Source organism: Haemaphysalis longicornis, unplaced genomic scaffold (genome assembly GCF_048455015.1).
Source record: "Haemaphysalis longicornis isolate Haplotype H1 unplaced genomic scaffold, Haemaphysalis longicornis Haplotype H1 scaffold_3, whole genome shotgun sequence".
NCBI classification, from domain to species: Eukaryota; Metazoa; Arthropoda; class Arachnida; order Ixodida; family Ixodidae; genus Haemaphysalis; species Haemaphysalis longicornis.
Window position 1 is genome coordinate 165,773,454 of NW_027526335.1, and position 20,375 is coordinate 165,793,828.

The 20,375-nt window shown below is 48.9% G+C and overlaps 1 protein-coding gene across 4 annotated transcripts in view; it reads left to right on the forward strand.

The window, feature by feature from the left end:
• Positions 1-20,375, forward strand: part of Exp (expansion) — a 296,958-nt gene that overhangs the window by 78,417 nt on the left and 198,166 nt on the right. The window contains exon 1 of one of the 4 annotated variants that reach the window (XM_077704572.1): positions 11,514-11,974. The exons of the other annotated variants lie outside the window; for them this stretch is intronic. The gene's annotated coding sequence lies outside the window, so the exon portion shown is untranslated. Of the gene's footprint in view, positions 1-11,513; positions 11,975-20,375 lie in introns of those variants that run through there. 4 annotated transcript variants of the gene reach the window in all.

Here is a 20,375-nt window from a genome sequence, read left to right on the forward strand (position 1 = left end):
TACTCGCTACAAATCCCTGCCGCGACGAGCACCACAACATTCGCCAGTTTGGCGTGCATAGAAAAGAAGCATTACCCGCCGTGCCAGTGCGTCAAAGCGACTGGTATTTGGCTCACGAGTGCTGACACGTCCAGACAAACAAACAAGCAAGAATAACACGACTGTCTCGGGGTCCCTGTACTGGCTCATGGTCTTCTCGGCTAGTTGTGTGCGCGCGCCTTTTCTTATGGCCCGTTCGGCCGGTGTGGTTCGGCGACCTGCTTGGGTCCCTGGCAGGTTGACGGGCCGCCCGCCGCGTGAAGTCAGCCTGCCTGCCACGTTGCTTTGTTTGTCGTACGCACTGTCTCGGTCTCCCGCTTGAGCGCGAACTCCGGCGCGCGTCGTCCGAGCTGTCTGCGACGCCGGCCATAGCCAGTTTCGGCGCGTGGATCTCGTAAGCGCGCGTCTCTCGGTCGCTGCTCGGTGTGTATGTCTGGTGAAGTACAACTGCCGGTGGAAGTAGCGATGCATTAAAGCGACACCCCGGTGCGCGTGCTCGAGTTGTAATACCGAAGAGCGCGAGCTCCAAGCGCTGCGGGAAAAATTCTGCTTTTGCCACTTGGTTCGATGCGTCGTGTCTGGGACAGGTTTTGAACGCACGCGCAGAGAGGCACCACCACCACCACCACCATCATCATCGTCGTCGTCGTCGTCGTCATTGCCATCATCATCATCATCATCATATCTACTCAGGGTAAAAGCCTCTCCCATAGATCTCCAATTATCCCGGTCCTGTGCTAACTGCGACCAATTTATCCCCGCAAACGTCTTGATCTCATCTGCCCACCTAACCTTCTGCCGGCTCCTGCCACGCTTGCCATCTCTGTGGATCCACTCTGTTACCCTTTATGACCAACGGTTATCTTGCCTTTGCATTACACGCCCTGCCCACACCCATTTCTTCTTAATTTCCACTAATATGTCCTTAATACGCGTTTGTTCCCTGACCCACTCCGTTCTCTTCGTGTCCCTTAATGTTGCAGCTATCATCTTCCGCTCCACTACTCGCGGAGACGTCCTCAATTTAGGTTGAACCCTTTTAGTGAGCCTCCAAGAGTACAGAGGCATAAGGTGGCATAACAGAGGCATAAGGCCAGCGGTGGACAGAACTGGGGGTAATGGGAGGTGCGCTTTCCCTCTAGTTAATTTCCGTCTGAAAGTTAGGTCTTACTTGCATATTTCTAAAAGGTGTGTTCTATTGAAGTTGTGTGGCCTCACGAAATAATTTCAGCGGATGGGCTTTTGAGTATAAGCTCATTGCAAAAAGAACAATAATGAAGCGGCGCCGAGACTTGCTTTAGCGTTGAAGGGCTTCAATGAAATGGGCTTTTTACTGGAAATGTTGCCTTCCGCGGAAATAATTTCCCCGTGAATGGTTACGGACGTAATCTCGGCAAATAACGAGCGCCACCGCTGTGTCGTACGGAAAAATAACGTCGCAACAAAATTTTCGCCTCCAGTTTTAATCAGGAACGACGCTTAAATGCGGAGGAGACAACGGGTGATGATTTTTGCGAGCATATATGGAGGATTCAGCTTCTTGTCCCATCTGCTGAGCCCAAGAACGCGGGTTTGATTCCCAGCCGCGGCGACCGCTTTTATGATAAAGGCGAAAAACAACACAAAAAAAACCGAGCCGTCTTCATTAACGTGAAACGTAGGGAGGGGCGAAGCATGCAGTGTATAAGTGTATTCTTGGCGCCTTGGCGTTTTCGCCCACGGAGATGAAACCGTTTGGGGGTAGAGGTATACAGCTTTGCTGTAAAAGTCTCGTGTATATGAAGCACAAAGCGTTCCAGCGCGAGGCGTTGGAAAACGGCCCTCCCGGCGTGCTGTTTTAGTACGAGTTTTTGCCCACGGAGATCAAACGTTCTAGAGCGAGTCATTGGAAAACGAGTGTCCCAATATGTTCTTTCAGTACGCGTTACGCAATAGCGCGAGGCGTTGGAAAACGAGCGTCCCGGTGTTTTAGTACCATGACTACTGTGGGCCTGCTCTCTACGGCATGCCAAGGAATGAGGCACACTGCGGTTGCGTGAAAGAACTCTCTACTTACATCCTTGTCGGGGCGTACACACGCACACACCACCAAAACTCCCAGCGTCCCGAGTCCGAGTCCCCGCGCGCGGTTCTTCTTCACCACCGCCCGCTCCTTCCCCTCACTGCCCGCTGCCCCGTGTCCGCCAGCTCCATCTCTCGGGCCCCGACGTCCCCAGGTCCCGCGGCCCGGTGGCCGCACGGCAGGCGAGGAGGGCAAGGGAAGGGAGCTCGCGGCGTGGGGCTCTGGGCAACACCCTCTAGGCCAGAAGGTGTCGTGCCAAGGCGCTCCCCACACTACATTACATATATAAGCGAAAACAGCTCGTTCTGCAAGCTCATAAACCCTGCCTAACTTGTGTTTGCTTTAGACGGACTCAGCCAATCACACAGCTGTGCATATTACGTCGTATGTTCTAGTGCGAGAAATGAGCTAGTGCGTCCCGTGGTCATTCCCTTTTTTCCTAATTATATAGCTTATTTGTGCGAAGTTTACGTTAAAAGTGGTGTCAGTATGACTCTCATGAGGCAATCTTTCGATTGAACCAAACTTGTGTTTAGACTGCGTGGCCCCTTTAAATGTCCCCAGGTGGTCAAAATTAATCCGGAGCCCTCCGCTCCGGCGCGCCTCATGGCCTGTGTAGTCGGCGCGTTCAACGTCACAATCACCATTCCTGCCCCATCCCGCGTAGGCGACAACGGAAACCATGACGATTGTTGCTACCCGCGGTAATTGTACAACAGGTTGCACTGACAGCTGGTGCAGTAAAAATCAGAAGCATTTAAGGCAAATTTATATGTGTCTCATATAGTAATCTTTTTCCCGTTTTGTGAACTAAGCATGATATGCAGACTTTCAATCAGCACAACAGGTGGAAGACGGCAGACGCACACGTAACATAATACGAGCGCTCACCCTCAACTAAATTTTGATTCAAGGGAAAACACGGGACATATATATCGACCCCGTTACCGGACCGTGCATGAACAGTGCTACAAAGATAAAGTAAAAAACTAAAAACACGCTACAAAAGTGTGTCTGATTTTGTATGCAGCGCCAGAAAGTGCAAGTGACTTACTGGCGTCGGATAAGCATGCAACCACTATCGCGTGCGGTGCAACAGAGACCTGACTAATACACTTGCCTCCCGTCCAAGATAATCCGCGGTAGCGTCCATAGAATATAAATTGTCTTTAAAAGGAGCATTATCTTTTCATCTGGCGGCGCATTGCAGCCCTTGCCTGTGCCGTCCAATTTTTCACGATAAGGAAATTGTCTTCATGCATGCGCGGCAAGTGATTAGGGAGATCGCGGATGCGCCCCAGACTCGCTTGAGGTGGAACAAGTGTGCCATGCAGGCCTCTCTCGCTCTGCACGTGAAATAGCCCTATAAGGCTATGTGTTCCATGCATTTATCATCAGAGCGAACAAGAAGTCTAGAGGCCTGGCGTGTCGGAAGCGCGAGGATTTCCATAGCTCGATGCATTGGAAACCGAACGTCCCGGTGCGTGTGCTATAAGCACTAGGTCACCATCAAAGTCGCACGCCGTTCATAACATTATTTGCACCTTGGGCTTATAGGTTTCATCCTGTCTTTGTCGGTGTTCCAAGCTCTCGCGTATTTAGTTTCCTCCGGCTCCTCGGGGTGGCGGTCCCGTCGTCATGACAACTTCCCTCTGCCATTTTTTGTCTCACTTTGTTTCAATCATCGCGATGGGGAGGTCGCGTGCACTCGCCGGGGTTCCACTTTCTCTCGTCATCCACTTTCAATGAGTGGAATGGCTCACTTTTTTTTTGTTTATTACCCTGTCCCTGTTGCAGTGATCATTTTCTTTTACTGACGACCTATACGTACCCTGGCAGCTTGAGCCAATGGGGATTCCAGTACGCTGCGCGCATATGGGATGGACAATTAGGGAGCTTTTCTGCGTGTCCGAGGTTTGGTTCTAGAAACAGTCACCAACAAAGTTACTGTAATATTATGCTAAAGTAAAAAACTAATAAATCCCACCAGTGAACACCGTTCATGGCACAGGTATTAGGGCTTGGCGCTCATGGTAGCGTAAAGCCCGATTAAAAGGAAAGGCTCCATCGATAAATTCATCGATAATCGGTTATAATGGTCTACAGATAAAACCAGAGAAAAGACGGCGAAATGACATTTCTCGTTCGGCGGTTGTTGTTACTTCTACATCATTGAAACGGTGAAGTTGAAATCATTTGAGAAATTTTAGAATTATGACAGCCGAATCCTTTCAGATAACAGATGAATAACGCAGTTACGCAGAAAAAGAATGTTTCATTATGCGAGTTCTAGCAGAAGGACGCTTGTTATTTTTATTACAATGTTCACTCACTACTAAAATGACCAGTGAAACCTGTCCCACCCCTTAAATAAAACAAACCATGTGATGCTTCGCCGTTGTACTTCAAAGTACTGCAGTGAAGACAGCTTCATGACATGCACCCAGGCGGCTTCATTACTTCGCTGTCTACTTCTACAAAGCAGTAAAATAGCTTTGATCGAAACGCTAATTTTGCTGCAATCGCACTGTAGAAATTTACCAAGTCCCTTGGTGTAAATTCGGTAATGTTGCTAACTAGAGCCGTCTGCGGTTACGAACAAGAGCCATAGCTCCGCGTTTACCCCAACTTGACGCCAAATCTCCTACCATTGGTCTCCTTTTATTTCTTTTTAATTTATCCAAGACTTGATGATGTTGTGCGAAAACTATGGCCCGTTGGTCACGCTGGTCATGTTGTCACGTATTATCGCAGTAACATTGAAAGGGCCGTTTGCAGGAAACTTTATGTCCGAGTGTCGGTGCAACACAGTGAACCGACGGTACGTTACGGAGAAGACAAAACGACTGCTAACTAACAACTGAATTTTTAATTATGGGGAACGAAATTTATACAGAAACAGCACTTCACTAGAGCAGGGTTGTGGCGCTAAGCAACATTTTGGGTTTGTTGACTGCAGAATACACGTCGTGCGCTTGATTACTTCGTCTCGTGAAATATCTGAATTAAGCAGGCAGTACATTAAAGGAACCGCGCAACACTGTTCTCAGTTTTTCTCTAAATTTTAAAGGCTTTCAGACTGTAGTCCACAAACACATCCAGTGCTTACATAAGATAGGTGGTCATGAAGATCCACAGCCAAAAATTACTGATCCATTCTCATGAATAGCTTTTAGAAGATGTTTTAAAGACGAGATAACTTAAGATTCTCAAAAGATTTTTCTCTATTTCCTTCTAGTCGCATTCCTCTAGCGCTCGAATGACGTCATTAGAGCGGTGTAGCGGCTATTGGCCGGCTTCTTTTCAATGGCAGCAATAAACGAATTCTGGTAGCCACTTCCGATAACCGCTTTCACTCTCTCCTTCGGGTCTGGAAGCCCTGTAAGCTTTAGCCATCGCCAGAACAAGCGGCACTGCATGATTTGCTCGTCGCATCAGATCCGCCTTCCGCTTCTGCTTTGCTTTCGCGGCGATTTTCGTAAAGTGAGTACAGAATTTGTTTATTGCTACAACTGACAGGAAGCCGGCTAATAGCGGCTACACTGCTATAATGACGTCATTCGAGCGCTCGAAGAATGCGAAGACTGGGAAAAAGAGAAAAATACCTTGAGCAATTAAGTTTCAAAGTTATCTGATGGGCACGAAGCAGCAATTTTCGGATGGGGTATTTCGTGACCCCCTATTTTAAGTACTGGGTGTGTTTATTGACTAGGAAAAAAGTATTTAATATTTGGAAAAAGTTGAGACATGTTGCAGGGTCCCTTTAATGTACGCTTGCATGAACATCGCAGCAGCTGAAATTGTATGCCCACGTCCCACTTGTCGGTCAATTTCTCGGTTTGTGACTGTTATGTGGAGCATAATAGCAACTGTTCTGTTTGCACACGAGAACACGTGCACCAGAGAAAGTTCCGAAGCCACTTTGGTAAAAATAATTTCGCTTAGTTTCCTAGTTGCCCTCTGGAATGTGCCTCTACCTGTGAAGTGGCCTATCCGGACAACACCTGAACCCGTACCTCCTGTGTGTCGTTTCCTCTTGCAAACGTCAGGACTTTGTGTCGTGTGAGTCCATCCTTTCGATGAATTTTGTCATCTCAGCCTTCCAGTGAGCTTTCTGTATTTCCCTGCTCCTCAGTCGTTCCCTCAGCCGCCATTCTACTAATCGCATGGTCTATTTGATCGGTTTCACAGCCGGACCTTCACTCACTTTTCCAAAGCTAGTAATAGTAAAACGAGAAGTGCAATTAAACTGGACCGGAACGGGAATCGGTTGAGGGCAATAGGTGTTCTACGAAAAAAATAATGTACTGTTATCCCTTATTAGAACTCCGCGCTTAATTTTATAATTTTCTACAGAACCTGTTTAGCTGGCGTAGAAACCACAGCTAACAGAAAAAAAAAAGAAAAACTTGAATTACAGTTCTGAAGAAAAACGGGCATAGCACACTTCCCTGAGGGCCCCCCCTTTGCGTCAAGCGCGCCCGTTTCCAAGGGGAAATCCACTCATTCGGTGGAGCGCGCAAACGCGTGTTAGTTCCTCGACACGAGAGCCTCATGCCATCACCTCCGTCGTTCCGCATTCACACGTACGCGGACCGCAACGGCGAGCGACGTTGAGAGCGGTGCGCGAGCAGCGCTAACCGCGTCAAGCGTCCTCGCCGTAAGAGCACCGGTTTCCATGCAGGCTCCGCGTACTGAGACGGCCGGCGGAGACGTGTGTACGGTGTAAATCAGACCGAGTTTCTTCCGGTTAGCTCCGCTGAACTTTCGTTGGTTAGGCAGAGCGCTTGTTCAGATGCGCATATTCGGCGAGATGCGTAATCGCCGAAAAACGCGCGGAAGCGCCCATAGCCGGATCTCTTGAACGTTCGCGGAAAATGCGTGGGCCGTTCGAGAAGCCAAGCGTAGCCAGCGGACACGCAGGTGAAAATCAGTGGATAGCCCACATGCGGGTACTCGTTAGCGGCAGAGCATTTTGGATGGACGCTTTTGCCTTCCTTCTGTTCTGTTCCGCGTAAAGTGTAAATCCATATCGTTTCTGCGCTGGAAGGTATAATCGGAGACATTAATACCTATGATTACCATGATAGCGTAAACGTAGATCCAAGGGAAGAAAAAACAGGAAAGTCAAACCCCAAAAAGTCAACTAAGGAAATCGCAAATGTGCATCTAAATCGTCTTCCGCATGCGATTAATACAAGAAAAACCCAAAAACAAGCAGAAACATTTAAAGAACTGTGAAATAAAAAAATAAAAACCCCAAAACGATCTTAAAAGTTTAAATAACTGTGAAATGTCAGCAATCACGCAACGCACTGTATTTGCAGAAGAATGCATAAATGGCAAATTTCACGCATATAAACGTTGAAATATCGCAAATATAGATTATTTGTCGAAGTAAATAAAAAAAAATAAAGAACCTAGAACTAAACATTAACAAATTTAATCACAAAGCTCCATCTAACTCAGCGCCCTCGCGAGATTAACTGAACAACAAACAAAAAAAATTACAATCAGCACACAAGAGTACACCAACGAAACGAAAGGTTTCTGAAGCGGAGAAGCGGCGTAAGAATGCATTAGGCGATTAGTGTCAAAAATTCCTTACAATTGTTTTTTTTTTTCGTTTGCACACAAAAAAATTATTTTGCGAGCCTTAAAGAGCATGGGTACATTCGGAAGTACATTCCACGGGTCTTGCAACACGGCGTAACCTGTATAGCTTTTAGGGCATGTGTCAAGGCTGCACACTTGATAAGACCCGAGTCACGTTCGTTCATTTCTACCATTGACATAGTCCTAGCCGAAATCGCGTTAAAACCACCTTGCACCAAACCTTCAAGGTTTTTTCGTCCTGTAGACTTGTACTACATAAAACCGCTCATGTTTACTGATAAGTGCACCGCGGAATTTCGGTGTGTCATTATGATCCACGCCTCCAATCCAGTAGTTCCTGTATCTCAACCACAGCGGGAATAGCATATAAATGTTATTTTCGCCCGGCGGATGTTTTTCGATAGCCCACAGATATCAGGAACCTGGGGTGCTTCGCTATGTTTCACTGCAGCTGCAGCTGTTAGGGGGAAAAAATGACGAGTACGTAGTGTTTTTTCGCATTCTCGAGCACGGCAGTGACATGATAGCAGCGCGTATGTCTCTCTAAAACGATGGTAGCGTTGGTCACTCAAGAGCGAAAGAAAATAGCGGGCGTGTATCACAAACAAGACGCGAGTAGGCAGGTACAGCGAGCGGCTAAGATCATAAGAGGCGAGCAAACTATAGAAAAAATGCACGATGAAAGTTCCTGGAAAAATCCGGGTGTCAATGTATACCGGCACGCGAGCACGCGTTCCCTCGTACCCCTTCAAAAATTTAGGGCGGCTTCTGGTATGTAATAAACATATAATCTGCCGTCCACTCCCAACGATTCTTCCCTCGCATAACCACTAAGATTTTGGCAGGGTTAAGACAGCAACCGAAGTAACCGAACCCCAAATACGTAGCCTCATACCCCGGAGTGGTTACATTCAATCGAATCCTGACGCGGTGGTCCAGGGCTGCTGAGACAAAGGACGCGGGTTCCGCCCTCACCCACGGCGGCCGTTTTTTTGATGAAGGCAAAAAGTGGAAACGCCCGTGTGTCGATATTTCTTAAAGATCCCCAAGTGGTCAAAAATTAACGCGGAGCCCTCCACTACGTAGCGCCTCGAAGCCATAGTAGTCCCGCAGTAGTCACAGGCGGGACTACTGCGTCTTGCCTTACCGTAAACTTGCACCATGCCCGCATTATACGGCAAGCGGCGGATGAAATCGAAACAAATGTGCGAAAAGGATTCCAGACAGTTGGTTATTATCATTACAGCAAAGCTATATGCGGCTCGTTCCCAGCGATTTTTACGCGTCGTTGTTCGCCGATAGAATGCGCTCTGCGGGAAAGCCAACTTTCTTTCTCGCGAATTATCTGTACATCTCAAACTAATGTAGATATCTTGGCGAAAAATCGTAGTGCGATTGGCCGCTAAGGTGGTTCCATAATTATTAGTTAGTTCGCTGCAAAGTTGCAGACCGTTTTGTATTCCCCTTCTGCAGTTGTCGGTATATGGGATGATCTGTGGGATGCATGCAAGAAGATGCTTCCTTTCCCTCCGTGCTCGCTGGGCCTCTCGGGAGCGATATTCGCCCACTTTGGTAGCAGCATACCCCTGTTCGTTCTGTTGTTTCTGTTTTTAAAGCGAACTTATTACCTCTAACCCCCAAGGGTTCTGTCGTGACCGTTGGTGTCACCAGAAAACTCCCGCGAACAATTAAACATGGCACCGCCAGGAACCGAACCTGGAACGAATAGAGAAACGGAGCGAGAGCCCGTCGTCTTACCAATTGAGCTACAAGCCCACGCGGAGACGGGGGAGACAGTACACTCAACGAGTACATCTCCAGGTTTACTTCCTGCGTTCTCGCTAATTGCCACGTGATAGCGTCACGCGACCTCCCGCGCCGCTGTGCGTTCCGCTCACGGCACGTGCAGCGGCCGTGTGCGCGCCTTGCGCATTCGCAAGGAGTTATAAAAATTGGAGGAAGCTCACACCAATGCATGGCACCCCAATTCTTTTCCATCTCTGCTGCCGATCTCGTCGCCTCCGTCGGCGGCGGAAGAGACGAAGGAGAAGTGAGATCGTCTAAAACCTGGTTTGAGCTTCCTTTAATTTTATAAAAACAGAGTTCCCACTCATGTACTTCACCAATGCAACTCAATCAACCGCCGTTCATGAATAATGCATTGATTTAACCTTAACAAAAAATATCTCTTTGAAGTAATAAAGGCTGTCGTTAAGAGCATTTCATATATCTCTGGTTTCACTTTTTGTAGAGCCACGTGTGTGAATTCAAGGTACGTCGCATGGGTAATCGTTCTGGGTGTCTTTTAGTTTGGTTTTCCAACCACTTTAACAGGGTGGATAGGCGCGCATTTTTTTAACAACATAGTGGTTTAAGCCGAGCGTTATCCGTACTTCGCATCAAAAATCTTCGCAGAGCGATGACGTCACCTGCCTAGCAACGCCTGGCACAGCTGTGCATAGCTTCGCGATCACTGTGCTACAGTAGGCATGGCTCCGCCGAGCCTCACCGGCACCCGTCAAGCCGTGACGTCACTGCGCAACAGCTCTGCTGTTTCTCCAGCCTTGCACCCGTAGTGCAAGTTGCGCCATTTTTTTTCGCCATCACTTTTCTTATTCGTGCTGCTCTTCGGGAGCCCCTAACCAACAAACGCGCTACCGACGACTCCACACCTCAAACGCTAATTCTAGCGATTAGCGGGGACCCAAGTATCCAACTGCGGGTATTACCCCAGCATTTATTGTGTTCTCAGGACATGCACGTAGAACCCCGATCTCTCCACCCATACCGTATCTTACTGCCACTTGATGGGACAGGATGCGGGCCGGTACCAGTGCGTATGTGCAGCAAAACCTAGTTGACCGCGCGCATAAGGCCCTGGCGTCTATCCCAGGAGCTCCGGACTAGACGTTCCTTGTAGAAAATAGCCTCCTTCTTCACCCACGGTCAGAAATATATACGCTTGAGCACAATGGTACGGCCTATTCCAGCCATCCTGAACATCTCGTAAATGTGGTAGATGACAGGGTTGCCGCTGCTGCCCCTACCTTCGCTCCGAGGTTCCCCGTGAAAGGCTTAAGTATAAAATATATTCCAGTTCCTATCGCTATTATCACAACACGAACCAGCTGCACGCTCGGTCTGTACTAGACGTTGCTTGGTCGATGGAAGTGAAGAACCGCCTGAAAATTTATTTATGTATTTTTGTTGATTTGTCTCTACACGTGTAGCGCTGACCGCTCCCCGAATATCGAAACATTTTTGTTAGACGTCCTGTAAACAGACGGGAAATATTAAACATTCGCTAAATGCCGGCGTTGGCTTTCCGTCAACCAACCAAAGGGTGAACCACAAGCGTGTATCGCTAGAGAACAGTTCTCATGGTGCTGAGACCACCAAACGTTCTTGCCCGAAGTCGTCCTGGGCGTCGAAACTACTCGGTTCGCCTGTCAGACATCCAACGCATCCGACGTGCTGCGTCCACGACTCACGGCAACCGACTGGACAGCGAGCGGGAAAGGAAGAGAACAAACCGGCTGTCGGCGGCGGCGGCGCCACCGCTTTCTTCTCCGTCCAGCGACGCCACTTCTTCCTCCTCCGTCCACTCTCTTCATCTCGTGCTGCCGCTTTCCCCTGCGACGTTTCGCGTGACGTCGCCCGTGACGTCGTGCCCGGTCACGTGGGCGAGCGAGCGCCACATCGGCGTGACTAGCGAAAGGGGAAAGGCAGGCTGGAAAAGACGAAACAAAGCGAACAGCACGCAGAAACTGGGCGCCGCGTAGGTGATGGAGAAGGCGGCCGTATCCAGTCGCTCGACGATCGTCGCTCTGGCGCGCCGCTACCGCTGCTCCTCCGCGTCCCGCTTCTAGGCCAACGCTGCTCGCTCCGTGAGGAGAGCGCTTTCGTGTAGCCGAAACGTCGCCTGCGCCGCGCTCCGGCTGCGTGTTGGACACCGTCGTGCTTCCTGCCTGCCTGCAACGATCGGAAGTGTCTCGCCAACTGAAGAAGCGGCCACCTACGTCTCATTGGTGCAGCTGCTGAATTTCCCGGTGGTGGCGATTTGACGGTGACCGTTGGCGGTTGATATCGGTGCTGCATGTCGCTACGGACCGCAGCCCGCCAGCCGGTGTGTGTGTTTGTGGACGGGTGTTTGCTTGTTGTGCGCGGCCGCTCGGCCTGCACTGCTCACGCGGATTCCTGACGGATTTTTGAGAAGAACCACAGCGTCGCGATCCGACTATCGCGACACAACTGCAGGTGAGTGGGCTGGACCGAATGCGAGGATCACTCTCTTCGGTTTACCACCGCCTCTTATATGTGACCCAGTTGGGTAACTTTTTAGGAATTGTCCCCGGGTTTGGCATTCTCGTTAACTGGTGTCTTATTAGTTTATTTCGACGCCGTGTTCAGTGCTGTCGGATGATGAGGAAAAGTTGGTGACACAACTTGGGGAAACCGTTATGCTGGTTGGATTTAGCAACGACTATATCCAGATATGTTCCATGCAGAGCAGTTGTCTATCCATTTTTTTTTTTTTTTGACGCTGGTACTTCGTATTGCCGTGGTATTTCGATGGTGGCCGCCCGCTGAAGTCCACAACACCGCGTAAACTACCGCTCTCACAAGTATCTTGCGTGACCATTCCTCAAGATATGTGCTGCTAGTACTTCGCATGCTCCAACCAACGGATTTATCCGCACACCGAGTACATTTTGAAAATTATAATTAAGCAACCGCTTATCTGCATGCAGCGGTACCCTACCCTGCTAATGGTTACCCTGCTGGTAAGCCTGGTTGATAGGCGGTGGATGTGGCCCGTTTTCAGTTCGGCGTGGTGCAATTTTTTCTTAGTAGCGTATAGGGGGTGTTCCATATCTTTCCTCCTGAGTCAAGTGCCTGTTTTAAGGTAATTCTACTCAGTGTTGCTTTCGGAATGTTACTCAACAAGTAATCGGGTACAAGTAAGAACCTTTCGGGGCATGTTCGTACAACTTGGTTCACTGTTACCTCTTTTTGTGTCTCAAGAGCGAGCAAATGGTAAATAATAGCACTAAAGAAATGATGATGGTAGTTACACTGCTTGGTTTATCACTGAATACTTTAAATGTATTCCAGATCTTAGCTAATATTACTGAAGAGGTGAATGAGAGTGCCAATTCGCTCTACGCCAGGCTAGACAAAAGCTCAGAAATAGCACGACTCATCAACACGCTGGAAGTGTACACGGGCCAAAATCAATGACACAGCCGCCGCTAAAATGACAACGCCCTCTGCGAACATGCGCTGGTCTTTCGGCCTTCGGCCACTGGGTTGTCCACAATGTAGTTCATTTCGTATCTCAGCAGGAGCATCGGTGTCCCATTGTGTTTAGAGTGGGGTACACACCGCAGAAAGAGCGGGGAGATTACGTGCACTCCGTGCATGCATCCAGGAAGAGGGAAGCTTTGCGTACCCAGTGTAATCAACTCGCAGTGCAGAATAAAGCTTGCAGCCGCAGATAACAAACTCACAGTCCCAAACCTGCAGCATAAAATACATTGCAACAAAATTTTCGCATTTGACCTGGAAGCAGCGGCCATTGTATCGCTGCGCGGGTCCACTCGCATTCTTCTTGATGGGTAACACTGTGTCCCTACTCATGTTCCCTCTTGCGCGTCGCAGTACTGGAGACATAGCCTTGCTCGGTGAACCGTACCCGTAGTTTAGTTTTAATTGCACCCAGAATGTGGGAAGAAGACAGTGGAAGTCGTGGCAGTACGGAATTCTGGGGGTACACCCGAGGTAGTGAGGCAGCTTGATCATGACGACGTTGAAGATGAAGGGCGACAGTACGGATCCCTGTGGCGCGCCCTGACTCTACATATGTGTGAGATCTGATTCCACGCCTCCCAGGGTGAGACGTGCCGTGCGATGAGACAGAAAGTCTTTTATGTATGCATAGGCGCGGCACCCCACTCCCAGCTCGGTCATGGCAGTGCCTTGCGGGTAATAATGACGGAATTATTTGAGAGAAAAACTTGGAAAACTGGGGAAGCGTAAGTGTAAGTGGCAAGAATATTTATTCCTCGGTGTCGGTAGCCTTCCGCGTTAAGTCCACTAACTGCAACAAAAACAAAAAAGAATTTTGTCGCTTCATCAGCTGTCCAGCCTTCCACTTAGAATCCGAAGCCTCTGCAGTGTTTTTTTTTATGTAGAATTAATGGGCAGTTTTTTTTTTGTACTGCAGTTTTTTTTTTATGTAGAATTATTCGTGTTTAGTCAGGGCAATGAATGAATTTCAAAATTGGACGAACTTAACGTTTACGCAGCAAACTTAATCTCGAATAATGTAGGTATGAGCCCTAAAACGTGCTCAGAACGGGTCAATGAAACGACAATCAAACTGAAATTTACACCAAGAACAATAATGCTGAAACTTATATAGTAAAATTTTATAAGCTATTTGAGCAGTATAGCAGCGCGGCGTATCCGGCTAATGAGGCACAAATTCATATGCAACTCTACAAAAAAAAAAAAAAAAAAGAACCGTCAAGATTTGCGGAAGGCCACAACGAGAAGCACGTATACGACGTTACGCTAAGAACGTTGCATTCATATTATGAGGTGCGGGCTCCCAAGAAAGAACAACAAAATTGAAAAGAAAAGAAATAAATTAAGAAAACAAACATTACATAATGCGGCGGCTCGTTGAAATCGTGGCCGCCTGAGTGATGGCACCCAAAGAGTTTTCCGTCGGCGATACTGCCATGCACGAGTCAAATCATCATTTGCGGCCGGAACGTCTGGCGCCCGCCCCGTCTAGACTCCCACCGGTGGTGTGTGCCTTATGCCGACGATGGTGCTCACATCATCCCGGTAAAGCACAGCGTAGGTGTAGTGCGCCTCCCAGCATCCCTCCGGCGTATTTTCTTGTTCGTTTCTCTTGGCGAGGTCTCGAGTGCCGTCGGTTACGTGACGTTACTTTCCTGGCAACCAGTTGAAAGTTTGTTGCTAGGAAGACAGCTTTGTGGACCCTAGAAAGCGCCAGTCGCAAACGACGCAGCAACAAATTACCCTGCGGAAATGAATCCTGTAGAACCCACAAGCCTCCGTGGTATATACGGCTGAAACGTGTACACTGGTTTCTTCCTAGCTCTGCAGGTATTGCGGCTGTATTGCGATCTGCAATGCATCTTATATCGTTCTCATGTGTAATTTTACATGTGCGTGCTGTCGCATCAATGTTCCACAAGTGTACGCGCGTGATTAATACAACCTGGTTTTACCCCTCTCCTAATTTATCTCGCGGTTTAAAGCTTTTGTGAGACTCCGTAGGCACAAATGCTATATCTGTGGAAAGAAAACGAAAGCAAAAGTTGACGACCAGGAAAGGGAGCCGGAATATGCGCACGAAGGCTCTGCGTGTGCATATTTTCCTGCACTAAAGCCTTTTGCTTTGACTTCAACCTTTTACCTTATATCACAGCAACTAGGACTAAATCGAACTAAAGACTACCTCTTGTGGTTCTAAAGCTACACTTTATTCTCTCCCTTTTCAAAATGTAAGGTTTCAGGTCAGAAAGGGGCGCCGAGAAACAGCTTCGCGAATATTCGGCAAAATAATCAACGATAAATAACTCGTCCGACTGGTACGCTGCAAAAACTACTTCCTTTTCTATTTTCAATGTGCAGAATAGATATATCGGAAACAAGGCGGCTGACAATGAAATAAATTACTTACGCGTACTACACGGATCGATCCCCGGTGTTCCCGTAATACAGTCGAACCACGTTAATTCGAACTCGAGGAGGCCCGACAATTTGTTCGAATTAAAAGCAGTTCAAATTAACGAAAGCTATATAAATACACATAACTTTGCCGGGACCGCAGCGCCAGTTCGAATAAACGGGAAGTTCGAATTAAGCGAGTTCGAATTAACGATGTTCGACTGAACATGTGTGATCTAGTTGGCTAAGCGCAAGTGAGTGCTAGGTTGTAAGATGGCAAATCGAATTATGCGCTTTATAGGCTTCCTAAGCTTATCAATGCGATGCCGACACTCTTGATGTAACCTCGTAGCGCGGCTATAGGTGCGACTCCCTGCGCGGACATAATGGGTGAAAATTCGCTACAACAGTCGAGAACATGACCGATACTACAGGGCAGTCTTTTCCCCCTCCTCCCTCCTCCCCCCCCCCCCCCCCCCCTTCTTCTCTGCTCGCTAGTACGCGCTGCCCTGTCCATTGTTGAGGTAGCGCTGTTAGCCTAATAGGCTAATGGCTTCCAACAGCCGTGCGCATACTCCGCGAGTATCAGCGCCGACTTCGCAACAGGGTAATTACATTTGGTAGCTTTGCACGACGCTTCCGTAGTTTAAGCCGGACGATTCTTTAACGACGCCATTGTGTTCGCTCGTACGCAACGTTTGTGAACTTTTGAGTCGCTCTTCGCCCCCGCTGCGGCGAGAGCGCCCGAGTACAACGTTATTTGAAACGTCCAAGCTCGCTTTGGAGGAACGTTTCTTTTGTCGCTGTATTCTGAACTCAAATTTGCCGCCATTGATTCGCTCTTTTTGTCGTCTGTTCGTCGACAAGGTACTTAGTGAGATCGTCCTTGCCCCTAATTCTAAGCATTTTTAAACAGCTTTAATGTTTTACGGCAGAGAGAAATTTTGAAATAAGTGGGAAGGGAAACAACTTTAGCAAAAATTCTGGAAACCCTCGTTAAAGGAAACCGTGCTCGTAATACGCGATCCTTCGTTAAAAGCGCGTAGTAAGGGTTTTTTTTTTTTTTTTTAGAGTGCAGTGGTGTTCATGAAACAAATCGAATAAAGCGATTTCTTTTTGTTACGATGGTTTGCTGTACGTTGAAGCAACTTGGGTGAAGTTTTAACCGATAATTTTGCTTAGTTTGTTAGGAAGTCGGCGGGTCGATGCTTGTCTCAGTTGCCACCACGGGTACTTCGACAACATATGGGCTTAGGATGTTCGGTTTTCAACTCTACCAGTCCACCATGATTTTATTTTCTTCGCTTTCCTTGAAGGCGTGTTCTCTGGCCTCGTTATACTAAATTCAGAAGCAGTTTTTCTTTTTACGTTTTTTGCAACTCGTCCAGCAGTACATACAGCCGGGAATAGTGTCACTGGCGGCCGCAATTTATGTAATTCGCTCCGGGCTCGGCTTGAGCGGAACGACTATAATTTCGCATAATTGTTGGTGCGGGCAGCCGTGAAGGCGACACTTTCCGGGCTGAGGGGGCTTGTTGTGGAATCACTGCGGGAGCGTTGGAGGGGGGGGGCACACGGGGACTAGAACACTTCCGCCCTATATGCGATGTCTCTCAGCGCTAATACGCCTGTCAGAAGTGTTTGAAAAGCGCGATTTTTTTTACACAACTTCCATTAGCGCATACAGACGCTTTAAATAAAAAATAAACCCAAGACGCTCTCATAGCTTTGTATCTTTGAAATGCGGGAGTACAGTTCCTCGTGAACACGTGCAAAAAATTGCTGTAACGTTTTAAAAGAATACCATATTCTCAGTGCACGCATGTATTAGCCGGAAATATTTTCCATTGAATTTATAGTTCCACCCCATAACGCAACCTGCCCCGCTCCGTATGACTTCATATTGGAATGTTAACGGAACTCTTAGTGCGCGACGTCCGCATTTTGGTGCCTTTTGCTACCATCAATTATGCGCTAGATGTCACACCAACACGTCCTCATTTATTTTTCTTGCAGTGTGACTGCTAATCCCCACCAACCACGTTCCTGTCCGCTATTTCTTTTGAGGCCGCGTGACGTGTTGTATTCAAACGTTTTATCCAGTTCTAACTACTATATGGCGTCAGTTGAACTCTATACCTAAGCGTGTGCTACGCATTTTGTTTTTGTCAAATACCACGGCGATAGAGAAGTTGGAGAAGTCGCGAAACTAGTTTAAAAAGACGCAGTAAACGCACGAGGTGACAAGTAAATCTTCATAGAGCAAAACGCGCAATACAAAAACAACAAAAAACTTACCAGTGCGTGCCAGGAGCACTTTCGAAAATTCAGTTTATTTTTGGAAACAGAGAGAGAGAAAGAAATGGGGAAGAGAAAAAAAGCAGAAAACTTCAGTAAGGCCAAAAAGCACTCAAGGAGGGAACACTAAAAAAGAAAAACAAAAGCAGACGCACGCCTTGTCACTCAAGAGCAACCGTCAACGAGGAAGATGCGAGCGCTCAAACGGCGCTTCGCCTTGCATCTCGAAAAAGATCTCGAACCTCCCCTGAATCACGGAAAGTGAGCTACATAAATTCGTCTTCGTGTGCTCCAGACGACAGCCACCGCCTTTCTTAATGCAGATCGAGCGCCTCCCCTCCGTCCTCTCAAGCAAGACCGTCTGTCGCCAAAGAGGGCGAAATCCACGCAATTTATGAATCGGCCTGGGAGAAAGGGCCGATTCGCTCTTTTGGGCACGCGCCGCTTATACGCATGCGCGCCTGGCACGCGCGCTTGACCCCAAAAAGGAGAGCGCGGGTAATTTAAACTCTTGCTTTTCTTATTCAGGCGCCTGTAGGGCGGACTGCTGCTCACCAGCGCGCGCCGATAGAGCACCCAGGGATGCCCACCCACCGTCGCTTTCCTGCATCCTCATCTTTTTTTTCTCTTTTTTCTTCTCCAACCCCGATTTTCAGTCCCGTTGCACGGAGTCGTTAAGCTCTGTGCGACACGGCTTGATGTGGCAATGCGGCTGCTCTGTGGAACGCTAAAACTGGTGTGTCTTCTTTCTTTCTTTCTTTCTTTTTTTCGTGTTCCTTTTAGACTTGGACGTGGTTCTATTTATATAACAGAAAACAGCTGTAAGATTTTTGTGGCAGACGTCCGAAGAAAACGATTTTCCGCGATCAACCATCTCGCCCCTTCGGAACGTTAACCTCATTAATCAAATTATGGCTGAGATTTCGTGGCCGTTCCTCGTACGCACCAAAGCGGTACACATTCGTTCGGAGTGGGCTTTTTTAGGAGTTGGAAAAGTCTTGCGGGACAGTTGGGGTTCATGCGAGGTCGTCTCTTTCCGCAAGCAAACGTATTGCAGTCTAGTATTAAATGTTTCTGCATTCCCCACGTGAAAATGCGCGGGTTTGGAGGAAATTTTTGCCTCGTATCAGCTCCGAGACTAACGAAGGGAACCCTGTTTGTAAGCGGAAAACGTTTATAGCTGCGTACACTGGCTCAGCATATTGGAGGACATTGACCCCTTAGCACAGCTTACTCGTTCTTCCCAAGAGGATGAGTTTAGCGTCGCGAGTGATGCTTGAGATACGACGTGTACGGTGTAGTACGGCGGTCTCAACTTGACTCACACAACCTTCCACAACGCTTACAAGAAAAACAGAAAGACACAATGAAAGCGGCGAGCGCCGATGCAGTGTAAAGACACAGGCGGCTTATTTCGCACAGTGTTTACACCATCAGCAAATGTTTCCTTGTTGCATTCCAAGAGAGGCCACGGTATCTGCGACGTGTCGGCTGTCTGTGGAACTAGAGTGAGGGACCCACACTTCTACATACCTCCCGCCGGTTCAACGCGCTCGGACAACAGCCCGCGAACAGGCAGAAGCCAACCCGTCCACCCCGCCAGCAGCGGGAGGGGTGTGCGGACAATGGTTCAGGTAGCGCCTCTCCAGGGACCGGCGCGTGGCAAAGGGGAAGCGGGGTGTCGACGAAGGAGCGCTGATCGGGCGCCCCATTACAAGGGATTAGCGAACACGCTTGTCACTTTTCGTCGCCACTGACGGCGGCTGATTAAAGCGACCCCTTCAGCCCTCGCTGTCCCCGCACCCCTTCAACTGCCGACGGGAACCCTGGGAGGAACATTTTTCGGGTTGCCTCGCGTCTCTTGGGCGTTCTCCCTGTTTTGGAAAACGAGCGAGTTGTGTCTCGACAACGAAAGCGCTGTACGACCCCACAGGCGCGTCGGAGTCTTGTTTTTTTTGGTTGTTTTGAGCACCACGCACATTCTTCAGGGGCGTGAGGGCAGTGAACGAAAGTTTAAGACCCCAACGGAGGAGGGGCTTTGCTGTAGCCTCTGACGGGAGGAAAGCCGACGTTCGGCGCACCACGAGAAGGCATCCGAGGTCGAGGAATGCTCGCGACCATGGCTCCGATCTTCCGTCGCCGCCAGTCCGGACTGCAGCGCAGACGTCCTTGGCATAGTTGTTCGTTGCGCGACGACGGCTGCTATTCCTTCCCCCTTGGTCATCGGCAGCGACAGAGGTGGACACACGACGCAGCGGCCAAGGACCGGCCTTGCGAAGAGACAAGAAGGCGACGAGCCGACATTGGTCTCGAAGAAGAATACTACTGTGGGCGGAATGCGAAGGCGGGGTCGGGGGAGCGTGCAGCCATTTTATGCTTCCCTCGCGCGGCGGAACGTGAAGATGATCAGGGGAGTAGTCGGCGGGTTCTGCAGCAGTGTACGAGGAAGTCTTCTCCCACCGGCGGAAGCGGCGGCCGAACTTGCGAAGGTCGGCGGCGACGCGTCTGCTTTGGCATGCTCGCGTATCTACGAGGAAGCCCAGATATAACTGCCGGGGCCCCGTTGATGGTCCCGGTGGCGGCGGAAAGGTTTTCTCGTCCCTGTCGCCGTTCGATCGTCGGCTCAAAGGTCAAGAGTCGTTCGTTAAGCGAC